The sequence below is a fragment of the Peromyscus leucopus genome, chromosome 18, assembly GCF_004664715.2.
Source record: "Peromyscus leucopus breed LL Stock chromosome 18, UCI_PerLeu_2.1, whole genome shotgun sequence".
Lineage (NCBI taxonomy): Eukaryota > Metazoa > Chordata > Mammalia > Rodentia > Cricetidae > Peromyscus > Peromyscus leucopus.
The window spans coordinates 44,170,647-44,181,151 of NC_051078.1; the positions used below are offsets into that span (position 1 = coordinate 44,170,647).

Consider the following 10,505-nt stretch of genomic DNA (forward strand, 5'->3'; position numbering starts at 1 on the left):
AGAAGAGCATTATGCAGTCTATTTCTGGGGGTTTTTGTTACCCATTTCTGTTTGTTTAGCATATCCTTTAGAGTTCTCTTTGATCTTTCTATAACTGCTTGACCTGTAGGATTATGTGGTATGCCTGTAATATGCTTTATATTGTAATAAGCAAAAAACTGTTTCATTTTAACAGAGACATATGATGGAGCATTGTCAGTTTTGATTTGTGCAGGTATACCCATGATGGCCATAACTTCTAGCAAATGAGTGATTGCAGAATCAGCCTTTTCAGAACTCAAAGCAGTTGCCCATTAAAATCCTGAAAAAGTATCAATGGTGTGGTGTACATATTTCAGTTTTCTAAATTCTGCAAAGTGAAACATGTCCATCTGCCAGATTTCATTTCTCTGAGTACCCTTTGGGTTACATCCTGCTGGTAATGGCGTTTGATTGCAGAAGGAACAAGTAGGACATTTCTTTACTATTTCTTTGGCTTGTTGCCAGGTTATGGAAAAATCCTTTTTTAAACCTTTACTATTAACGTGATGTTTTTTATGAAATTCTGAGGCCTCCAGCACATTTCCTATCAATAATTTATCAATCTCATCATTGCCTTGTGCTAGAGGGCCTGGCAGACCAGTATGGGATCGAATGTGAGTTATATATAAAGGATGATTCCTTTTCCTGATTGTATCTTGTAATTGAATAAATAGTGAAGTTAATTCTGAAGCATCAGGGATAAATTCTGCAGTCTCAATATGTAACACCACTCTTTCAGCATACTGAGAGTCAGTTACTATGTTGAGAGGTTCTGAAAAATCCATTAATACCAATAGAATAGCATACAATTCTGATTTTTGAACTGAATTATACAGACTTTGAACCACTTTACTTAAATTTTCTGATTTGTAACCTGCCTTTCCTTCTTTGTTGGCATCTGTATAAAATGTACGAACTCCAGATATGGGTTTTTGCCGTACAATTTGAGGCAAGATCCATTCAGCTCTCTTTATAAGATCAATTCTATTGCTTTTGGGATATTTGCTGTTAATTTCTCCAAAAAAATTACTGCAAGCTCTTTGCCAAGGTTCACTTTCTGTCCATAATTTTTCAATGTCCTCCTTAGTTAATGGTACGACAATTTCTGCTGGGTCTATGCCTGCTAATTGATGAAGTCTCAGTTTTCCTTTGTAAATCAAGTCAGAGATTTTTTCCACATAAGTTTTTAATTTTTTATTTGGTTTATTTGGTAAAAATATCCATTCCAATATAATATCTTCCCTCTGCATTAATATTCCAGTAGGAGAACGCCTAGAAGGTAAAATAACCAAAATGCAATCCAGCTTTGGATCAATACGATCCACGTGTCCTTCATGCACTTTCTTTTCTACCAAGGCCAATTCTTTCTCAGCTTCAGGTGATAATTCTCTTGGACTATTTAAGTCCTTGTCACCTTCTAAGGTTCTGAACAAATTATTCAGTTCATCATTTTTTACCCCAACAATAGTTCGCAGATGAGAAATATCTCCAAATAATCTTTGAAAGTCATTAAGAGTCTGTAGTCTATCTCTCCGTATTTGCACCTTTTGGGGTCTAATTTTTGTAGCTCTATTTTATATCCTAAATAATTAATAGAATCTCCTCTTTGTATCTTTTCAGGAGCAATTTGTAATCCCCAGCAAGGCAAAATTTTCTTTACTTCTTCAAACATTATTTCTAAAGTATCTGCATTTGAGTCAGCTAGTAAAATATCGTCCATATAATGATAAATTATAGATTTAGGAAATTTTTTACGTATCACTTCCAATGGCTGTTGCACAAAATATTGGCACAGAGTTGGGCTATTCAACATTCCCTGTGGGAGGACCCTCCATTGAAATCTTTTAACCGGTTGAGAATTATTATAAGTAGGCACTGTAAAAGCAAATCTTTCTTTGTCTTTTTCTTGTAAGGGTATTGAAAAGAAACAGTCTTTTAAATCAATAACTATGAGAGGCCATCCTTTTGGTAACAGAGTAGGCAAAGGCATCCCAGATTATAGAGAGCCCATTGGCTGAATTACTTTGTTAATTGCTCTAAGGTCTGTTACCATTCTCCATTTACCAGATTTCTTTTTAATAACAAATACAGGAGAATTCCAAGGGCTGGTTGATTCTTCAATATGCTGAGCATTTAACTGTTCTTCTACCAGCTCTTCTAAAGCCTGGAGTTTCTCTGTTGTTAAAGGCCATTGCTGGACCCATACAGGCTTGTCTGTTAACCATTTTAAAGGTAGAGCTGTTGGTGTTTTTGGAAGATCATCAGTTATTGTGCCCTGTTCTTGTATAATATGGATGGCTGGTGACCACTCATTAGAACAATATCTTCTAATATTTCTCTCAGTAACATGTGCTAGTTTATGATTTGTTTCTGAGATTGGAGGGATGTTAATCTGAGTATTCCATTGTTGCAACAAGTCTCGACCCCACAGGTTCATAGTTATGTTAGCCACATATGGTTTTAATTTTCCTCTCTGTCCTTCTGGATCTATACATTCGAGCCATCTTGCACTCTGTTTCACCTGAGATAATGTCCCAATTCCTAACAGTTGAACGTTTACCTCCTGAAGAGGCCAAGTTGGATGCCAAAATTTTGGTGCAATTATGGTAACGTCCGCACCTGTGTCTACCAGACCAGACAACAAAACACCATTTATTTTTATTGTTAATTTTGATCTTTGTTCAATAATAGAAGTTTGCCAAAAAATTTTCTTTATGTTTTCTTCTGAATTTTCTATTCTCTCTGTTTCATCATCCTGACCAGCATGATTTATTCCAATAGGCATTTGGTTATTTAATCGCTCTCCAGAGCAGGCATTTCCTCTATGGCTGCAGGAAAGGTTTGAACTGGATTTGCACTGGGGGCCTGCGCAAGGCCCCTCTGGGAGTTTCCCGAAGACTGAGGCAAAGGATTACCCTGTCTGTCCTTTGTTGATCTACATTCGTTGGTCCAGTGTTTTCCCTTACCACACCTTCTGCATACTCCAGAAGGAAGGGGCATTCTGTTGCCATTGTTCCTTGAAGAAACATTGTTTCTGGGAATGACCTGTCTACAGTCCCTTTTCAAATGTCCTTGCTTTCCACATCCAAAACATCTAACACTCCTCAAACCTTTTGAAATTACTTCTCCTACCCATGTATCATCATGCTCATCAGCATCAACATTAATTGTTTCTCTAATCCAATCTTCCATAGGTGCAGATCTTGCCCTTAATGGCCTGATTATTCTTTTGCATGCTGCATTTGCATTCTCAAAGGCCAAAGATTCAATTATTGCCTTACCAGCTTCTGAATCCGAGACCATTCTCTTTACTGCTGAAGCCAGTCTTTGTAAAAAATCTGTAAAAGACTCTTTTGGGCCTTGCTTCACCTTTGTAAATGACTCAGATTTTTTCCTGGTTCCTCAACTTTGTCCCATGCATTCAAGGCTGCCGTTCGACATAAAATTAGGGTTTGGACATCATATAAACATTGTGTTTGTGTTGAAGCATATTGGCCTTCGCCCATAAGCTGATCCTGGCAAACTTGTATTCCTTTATCCCTCCATTGTTTTTCTATGTTTTTAGCCTCCTCCTTAAACCAAGTCAGAAATTGAAGTCTCTGGCTGGGTTCCAGAACACCTTGTGCAAGGTCCCGCCAGTCCTGTGGTACTATCCTATTATATGTTGACCAAGAGTTTAACATTTGCTTTACATATGGGGAATGCATGCCATAAGATACTATTGCCTCCTTAAACCTTTTTAAATCCAACATTTCAATTGGAGCCCAATTATTTTGTGTAGCCATTTGATCAGGCATCTGCTGTACGGTTACAGGATAAATTAAGGGTGACTGTGTGAAAACAGGCTTTCTTTCTGCAACCTTATGATCCCGACTTGAAACAACTTCACTGTTAATTTCTTCTGTCTGAATTTTTACAGGTTTAACAAGTTCTTCTAAAGCTGTTATCCTGGCACTTAAATTGACTATCCTTTTAAGTATTAAAATGTGGATTATTATAGTGATAAGGTGCATAATTCCACCAATACTAATATTATATAGTTGTTCCATTGCCAGACTGCCTAAAATTTCGAACAAAAACCAATTTTCTTCCAATGTACACATAAAACCCATTTGTTTTTTAATGTGGAAAAAATTCTCTTTTAGATAGTTTCCTTTAAAATATCTGATATGTTATGACTTACCAAATCTGCGTAGAACAGTAGAAATCCGAGGGGATTTTCAAAGCAGCCACCTAGTGTCCCAGGTGTAAATCCAAAGAGAAAGAGAGAGAGAGAGAGAGAGAGAGAGAGAGAGAGAGAGAGCAAGAAAGCGTAGCTGGCTAAAGTTTAAATGCAGCCACGTGTTCCCTCTTGTGCCGAGTCAAGGCTTGGGTCTGGCTTCCTTAAGCTCCGACCTCATGCGTTGGCTTTACAGGCAGGGCCCTGTTCGGCAGGGCAACTCTGAGTTGTTTGTAGCACCGGCTTTAAGCAAGCAGGATTTAAGCAAGCAGCTCACCGATAGTCCAGCCTGAGGTCAAGCAGAACTAGACCCAGGCTAAGAAGCCACTGCTCGGACTAAGAAGCTGATCGCCGCCGGCCGCCGCTGCCGGCCGCCTGCCGCCCTTGCGGGAAAGCGGACCCGCCGCCAAGCCAAGCAGTTTTTAATGGATTCTTGTCACGTTGGGCGCCAGATATTGATGTATCCAACCATTTTATTAAATAAGAAACACAGAAACAATGTAAAAGAGAAAGCCGAGAGGTCAGAGCTCAGAGTTAAAATCTCACCCTTCCTCCTGCTGTCCCAGCTTCGCAAAAAGAGACCTACTTCCTGTTGGTTCGTTTTTTTTTATAGTATGTTGTTCTGCCTTCTCATTGGTTGTAAACCCAAACACATGACTGCCTCGTCACTGTCTGAATGTACAGCCCCCTAGGTCTTAAAGGCATATGTCTCCAATGCTGGCTATATCCCTGAACACACAGAGATCTTATGGGATTAAAGGCGTGTGCCACCACCGCCACACTCTTGCTATGGCTCTAATAGCTCTGACCCTGAACACACAGATATCTATGGGATTAAAGGCGTGTGCCACCACCGCCACACTCTTGCTATGGCTCTAATAGCTCTGACCCCCAGACAACTTTATTTATTAACATACAATCAAAATAATAATTCAGTACAATTAGATTACCACCACAGGATGTTCCATAAATATCCTGACTGGACATTTCTTAGTTTCACATAATGGTCAATCAAGAATCTTAATAAAGAACTGAATTTTTGTGAAACCAAATTACTGTAGTTACACTAGTACAAGTAAAAATAGAAGACCTGGATAAAATGGTTTGGCCTTGTCTAATATGACTGTGTTTTCCATGTTTAAGATGTATACTCTGAGAGAAATAGCATAAGTAATGCTTTGTGTGCTCTAATACAAATCTCCTGTCTCTAGAGCACATGGCCATAAAGTCTGTTTAAATTTTTAGTATACTGTTTTGGGATTAAAATTATATTGTGTTAACTATCTCTTCTCTGCCTCCAAAACCTCCCATAGAATTTTCATTGTGCTGTAACCCATGGCATCTTTTGTTTAACAACACATACTATTTGAATGTGACCTGTGTATGGCTGCAGGACCATCAGCTATGAAGCAAAGGGTTGTCTGCCCTGGACATTGAATGTGGAATGGAATGTGCACACATAGAATCCTGTGTCTTAGAAGAGGATCAGGAAATGCTCTGGGAGAATGGAAGATTTTACTAGAGTACAAATTTCCCAGATGAGGGCCCTGTCTCACCTTAGTGTAGACAGGAAGACCTAGGACAGCTTGGGCTGTCTGAGTTATCAGATCTCTACTCACACAGTGTGGTAACTGCCAATGTCCTGAAGCCCAGCTGGGAGGGCCTAGCTAATGAAGGACTCTGGGAAGGATTAGCAATCAGGGGTACAGGTGGGAGGTAGCTTACAAGTACTTTCCAGGATTCTCTTGTTGTTTTGCTGTAGGGAGCAGTAAGGAAGACCACAATCTGTACCATAGTGAGCATGGGCATCACTGTCACATATCAGGAGGATCAAGTTGGCTGAGCTATCAGTCTGACCTTCTTGGATTGAGATGGACCATGAGCCAGACTGAGTTTCTGTTGGTCCGTGTGGTAACCTGTGCAGTGGCCTTTGGCCTCTTTGCTTTGAGTGTGGATTCATTGGGGAGGGGTAGTCTCTGCCACCATAGCATGGGAAACTTGTGATATCACTGTCCAGTGTGAACATACAGGCATTGATTTTCATGTGTAATAGTAAGACATGTTAAAAAACTGAATGTATGCTTTCCAGAAGCTCTGAATGTTACACTCCACCTTCATGCATGTCTAACAAAAGCTATAGATAATTTGGAAACTAGTAGAAAGGAGATGATAGGCATCATCCTTCAGCACTACATGATTAGAATTTGCTACTGTCAGTCACCATTCAGTGAAGCTCAATTCTGGGGCAGAAAAGGAGTTTCTGAGTTGTAACGGTGTCTCAGATTTGCATGACATTGACAGGTATAAAGGGTAGATGCCACAGCTTGTGACATAATCTATGTGGGAGAAAGCAGTCATCAACTTATTTCCAACATTGTTTTGTAATTGAACATTATTGGGGCTGGGTTTGTCTGAAACAACAAGGGGGCATGAGGAGCTGTAGAGCCATAGTAGGCTCTGGAGGAGATTGCCTCCATTGGCAGGGACAGCTGTAGAACATGGTGCCTCTTTGGAAGACACACCAATATTTGGTAGGTCAGAAAGTTAACAGTTTAAGTATCACTTTGAGTTAATTTTGAGGAAGTTGGGAAATCTGTGTTTATTTCATTTTTATACACATAGAATAAAGGATAACATTGGTCAAGATCACAGTTTTCCTGGCTGATTTTCTTTTGTTCCTTTGATTCAAACTTAGTTATATTTTCCTGATTTTGGTCTTGACTTTTTCTCTCCTTCCTTTATATTCTTTCAAAATATTGTACACATTGTTTACTGTTGTATTTTTTTGTGGTATATATAGAAGTCACATTGTGTCAATGTTTGCACTGTGTTTTCATAATCCCATTGAGCATTCTGAGTGTTTCCATTTTGCATGTAGCCTTGTAATCAGTTTTTCTGTTATAAATTGTTAGATATTGTCTTTGGATTGCATTTGATTTGTAATTCAAATTGTCCATAAAAACATCTTACTACTGAGGCATCATGTTCCTAATGATCATTTATATACTTTAATTATTTAGAAGTTCTGTGACATGGAAAGGGTTTACCACATTGATTACATTCATAGGATTTCTCCCTAATATGTTTTCTTTTAATAATTTGAAGAATACTGTGATGAGCATAGGTTTTACCACACTGATTGCATTAATAGGACTTCTCCCTAGTGTGTGTTCTTTCATGCCTTAGAAGATGACTTTGTTGTGCAAAGGTTTTACCACACTGATTACATTCATAGGGTTTCTCTCCAGTATGTGTTCTTCCATGACTTTGAAGAGTACCACGATCAGCATAGGCTTTACCACACTGATTGCATTCATAGGATTTCTCTCCAGTATGTGTTCTTTCATGTCTTTGACGATAACTGTGTCGTCCAAAGACTTTACCACACTGATTACATTCATAGGGTTTTTCTCCAGTATGTGTTCTTTCATGTCTTTGAAGATAACTGTGTCGTCCAAAGACTTTACCACACTGATTACATTCATAGGGTTTCTCTCCAGTGTGGGTTCTTTTATGCAGTTGAAGAGTATTGTGATGAGCAAAGGCTTTACCACACTGATTGCATTCATAGGGTTTCTCTCCAATATGTGTTCTTTCATGTCTTTGAAGATAACTGTGTTGTCCAAAGACTTTACCACACTGATTACATTCATAGGGTTTCTCTCCAGTATGTGTTCTTTTATGCAATTAAAGAGTATTGTGATGAGCAAAGGCTTTACCACACTGATTGCATTCATAGGGCTTCTCTCCAGTATGTGTTCTGTTATGAATTTGAAGAGTACTGTAACATAAAAAGGCTTTACCACATTGATTACATTCATAGGATTTCTCTCCAGTGTGGGTTCTTTTATGCAATTGAAGTGCACTGTGGTGAGCAAAGGCTTTACCACACTGATTACATTCATAGGGTTTCTCTCCAGTATGTGTTCTGTTATGAATTTGAAGAGTACTCTAATATAAAAAGGCTTTACCACATTGATTACATTCATAGAATTTCTCTCCAGTGTGGGTTCTTTTATGCAATTGAAAAGCACTGTGTTGAGCAAATGCTTTACCACATTGATTACCTTTATAGGGTTTCACTCCAGTATGTGTTCTTTTATGTACTTAAAGATTACTGTGATAAACAAAGGCTTTATAGCATTCATTACATTCAAAGGGTTTATCTCCAGTATGTGTTCTTTCATGCCTTTGAAGATAATTGTGTTGTGCAAAGGCTTTACCACACTGATTACATTCATAGGATTTCTCTTCAGTATGTGTTCTTTCATGCCTTTCAAGATAATTGTGTTGTACAAAGGCTTTTCCACACTCATTACATTCATAGTGTTTCTCTCCAGTAAGTGATTTTTTATGCCTTTGAAGATGACTATCATATGCAAAATCTTTACCACATTGAGTATATACAGAAGGTTTCTCTCCAGTTTGGCTTCTTTCATGCCTACAAGGAAAATTGGCACATGTAAAATCTTTACCATAATCAACATGCTGTTGACTCTTTACATCTGTAAGAATTAATTTAACAATTTGGTCCACCTATAAAAAGGAATCATGTTTTAAGATTTTATCACTGTGTTTATGTGGTATTTACAGTCCTAGAACTCAGGACTTTTCTGTAGTGTGAGTTTATTTATGTATTAACAATGAAGCTAGAAAAACAATTACTTGTATACTTGAATCAATTTTAACAAGTACATTCAATATGGGTACTGCTACTTATTGTCTAACTGCTCTGAAAGAGAGGTATGTTATGTGTTTGCACATCCCTATGCTCATATGGCTTGTATCCAGAGTGATGTATGGTATACCTAGTAAAGGAAGACTAACAAATAAAAGATTTCCACATTGAATTTAGTTTGACTTTCTGTCCTCATAGACTTGTGGTATAGGGATTAAGGTTTCTCCACAACAATTCCCACTGACTCTGGACTCTAAATGCCCCTCTAAATTAACAGCACAGTCACAACAAGTATAAGAGCAATACTAGCTTTATTATGGACTGTTTGCTTACTAGAATGTTTTGCAGATATATATCGCCTCTTCACTGTGTATAATTTTGTAATATGAGTAGTATGAAATAAATGGATTGGCAGTTCTATAGCATCTCTCTTATGGTGCTATGATTCAAATGGTCACATCTCTTGAGGCATTGTTTCCTTGTCTTACTTCTTAAAAGAATGCCTTGCAAATTAACCTACCTAAAATTGAGGTTTATGGTTTTGTGAGAATTTAATGATCATCAATGCACTTTAAGTGGTACTTAGTTACACTGATGTTTCTGTTAAAACTTCTAGGACACATTACAATTTATTCAGAGGCACATTTGCATCAACTTGCACATAAAAATTACCTTTCATGTCTTCTAGTGCTTTGAAAATGCTCTTCAGTATTATGGTCTTTCCAAATGTATCCTAAAATATAGTACCAGAAAAGGTATAACATATCATTGAAAAACTGCAAAATTTAAGTTACTATTCTCAGTGAACATTAGAACCATGTCTGATTCACTCACCCATTCTTCTTTTTCAATCAAATTAGAGAATCATCAATAACCAAGGAACAGTTGTCCCTTTATTTGAAAACATGAAGGAAATTTCAGTCTTACCTATGGTAGTGAGGTTCCTGAAGGTCTCCGGCATCACATCTTTGTAGAGATTCTTGTGGGAAGGATCCAGCAAAGTCCATTCTTCCCAAGTGAAGTCAACATGTACATCATCATAGGTCACTGCATTCTAAAACATTCCATACATGTATACAACAGAAAGCATGAATTTGACAGTATTGTAAATGTATACTTCTTTGACTGTATATTTATATAATTCTGGTGCTCCTTACATTTATTTCATGATATAGACTTTATAGTGTAACTACCATGTCACTTTAGAAGGAAACTGAATAGGAGGGTCACCTCTGACATTTCTGTATCCTTTGAATGGGCTATCATCTTGCAAGAGAAATGCATAATAACAAACATAGTGAGACAAAGAAACAGATCCACAGTACAGAATACACATGAGAGAAATTGTATGAATAATTACTAGCTAAAAAGAAAAAATGGGCTGGACAAGCTGGGTGTATTGGCTCACACCTTTAATCTCAGCACTCAGTATGCAAAGGCAGGTGCCTCTGAGTTGAATTGTACCCTAGTCTATGCAATTTGGCCCAGTAGAATATATTAAGTCCCTCTCTCCTGTGCTAAAAATCAAATAAACAAAAAAAAATAGAAAGTACTCAAGAAGTTTTTAATGAAGTTCCTACAAAGAGT

At 37.8% G+C, this 10,505-nt stretch overlaps 1 pseudogene; it reads right to left on the bottom strand.

Moving 5' to 3' along the window:
* Nucleotides 1-7,384: 7,384 nt before the first annotated feature.
* On the bottom strand, nucleotides 7,385-9,966 carry LOC119086209 (annotated as a pseudogene).
* Between the last annotated feature and the right edge of the window lie 539 nt (nucleotides 9,967-10,505).